The sequence below is a fragment of the Harmonia axyridis genome, chromosome X (genome assembly GCF_914767665.1).
Source record: "Harmonia axyridis chromosome X, icHarAxyr1.1, whole genome shotgun sequence".
In the NCBI taxonomy this organism is placed as follows: Eukaryota; Metazoa; Arthropoda; class Insecta; order Coleoptera; family Coccinellidae; genus Harmonia; species Harmonia axyridis.
In genome coordinates this window covers 29,085,667-29,088,166 of record NC_059508.1, presented here as the reverse complement: position 1 = coordinate 29,088,166, position 2,500 = coordinate 29,085,667, and the positions used below count along the sequence as shown (strand labels likewise).

Below are 2,500 nucleotides of genomic sequence, written 5' to 3'. Positions count from 1 at the left end.
CCGATGCACCACGTGAACTGGATCTTACCGATGCAGAACGTGAATTGGATCTTACCGATGCACCACGTAATCTCAATCTTACCGATGCATCACGTAATCTCGATCTTACCGATGCAGAACGTAAACTCGATCATACCGATGCACCACGTTATCTCGGCAGACCGATGCAGAACGTAAAAAAAAAGCTTACAGCACGCGGTGTTCCCAAGCGGTCACCCATCCAAGTACTAACCGCGCCCGACGCTGCTTGGCTTCAGTGTTCTGACGAGAACTGGCAATTTCAGCGTGGTATGGCCGTAAACAACATATATTGCGATATTTTCTATGATATCTCACTTTTTGGGTGCGGAAAGGACGTGAACGTTTTTCCTCATAAAAAATGAAATAACTTTTGGATATTAATTCTGATTGTTGATTTAAGCTTTAAGAACACATTAGGACATATCTCAATGAAATTTGAGGGATTTCCGAAATCGAAAAATATTTTTCGAAAAAAAAAAAAAATCCCAGAAGACCTCGGTCATCTCAAGTTTATTTCCATATTCTATTACACAATCAACGTACATCACAAAAGGAACCATCTCTCTAACTATCACAGTTAAATTTTTGTATCGGAACATTTCACGTCGGAATATCTCGCTAAGTCCAGACCGGGGAGATCGGTCGCATCTGACACCGTCCGCTCCGGTCTAACATCGTCTTGGAGTCGGGGTAACGATGGAGAGGCGTTTAAGGACGTGAACATTTTTCCTTATAAAAATTAAAGTCGACAATGAATATTGATTCTGATTACTGATTTACTCTTTTAGAACACATTAGAAGGCAACGCAATCAGATTTGAGGAAATTTCAAGATCAGAAAATTTTTTTCGAAAAAAAAAAAAATTCAAGAACACCTGGGTCATGGCAAGTTATTTCCCACAATCCATTCCACAATCAACGTACAACATAGAAGAAATCATCTCTCTAACTATCCTGGTTCAAAAGTTGTATCGGAACATTTCACGTCGAAATACCTCGCCAAGTCCAGACCGGGGCGATAGGTAGTATCTGACACCGTCCGCTCGGGACTGACATCGACTTGGACTCGGGCTAATGATGGGGAGGCGTTTAAGGACGTGAACATTTTTCCTTATAAAAATTAAAGTCGACAATGAATATTGATTCTGATTACTGATTTACGCTTTAAAAACACATTAGAAGGCAACCAAATCAAATTTGAGGAAATTCCAAAATCAGAAAATTTTTTTTAAAAAAAAAAAAAATCCGAAAAATATTTTTCGATTCTGATTACTGATTTACTCTTTTAGAACACATTAGAAGGCAACGAAATCAAATTTGAGTAAAATCCAAAATCAGAAAATATTTTTCGAAAAAAAAAAAAAATCGAGAACACCTCGGTCATGGCAAGTTATTTTCCACAATCCATTCCCCAATCAACGTACATCCCAGAAAAAATCATCTCTCTAACTATCCTGGTTCAAAAGTTGTATCGGAACATTTTCACGTCGAAAATATATCTCTAAGTCCAGACCGATGCAGAACGTAAACTCGATCATACCGATGCTTCACGTAATCTCGATCTTACCGATGCACAACGTAAACTAGATCACACCGATGCAGAACGTAAACTCGATCTCACCGATGCACCACGTGAACTGGATCTTACCGATGCAGAACGTGAATTGGATCTAACCGATGCATCACGTAAACTCGATCTTACCGATGCACCACGTAATCTCGATCTTACCGATGCACCACGTGAACTGGATCTTACCGATGCAGAACGTGAACTCGATCTTACCGATGCACCACGTAAACTAGGGCTGACCGATGCATCACGTAAACGACGATCGAGAGGCGCGAAAGGACGTGAACGTTTTTCATTATAAAAATTGAAATAAATGATAAATAATGATTCTGATTGTTGATTATCGTTTTTAATATGCATTAGTAGGCAACCAAATGAAATTTGAGGAAATTCCGATAACAGAAAATTTTTTCGAAAAAAAAAAAAAATTCATGAAATCCTCGGTCATCGCAAAATATTTACCATATTCTGTTCGATAATCAACGTATATTTAAGAAGGAATCATATCTGTATCTATCTTGGTTCAAATTTTGTATCGGAACATTTTGACCAAAGTCCGAGCTTCGGCCGAAACAGACACCGCTGACCTGGCCTATCGATCGACCGAGAGTCGGGGATAGAGCGTAAGTGTTGTCTGGAGGGGAACCCTGTGCTCTCCTGACATATATAGGGAAGGTGGTCGCGTTGGGCGATGCAGAACGTTTGGATCGGGAATTATATTTTTGGTTCAGCTATTGGAATATGGTTTATTGTTGGTATATATTGGCGAAATAACGTTCTTACTGACTGGGGATATTCATAAAAATGAGTCCGGAGATTTTCAGATCGAAGTCCGAGTGATCCGACTTGGAAGGCGTGTTGGGTGGGTCGAGATGGCTTAGATCGATCAGACGAGGCGGGCTAAGTGTTG

The 2,500-nt window shown here is 40.0% G+C and overlaps 1 non-coding gene across 1 annotated transcript; it reads right to left on the bottom strand.

Annotated features, from left to right (window-relative positions):
• Positions 1 to 183: 183 nt before the first annotated feature.
• Positions 184 to 302, bottom strand: LOC123686729. The gene has a single exon (XR_006748490.1). It is a non-coding gene; the product is annotated as a 5S ribosomal RNA (ribosomal RNA).
• Between the last annotated feature and the right edge of the window lie 2,198 nt (positions 303 to 2,500).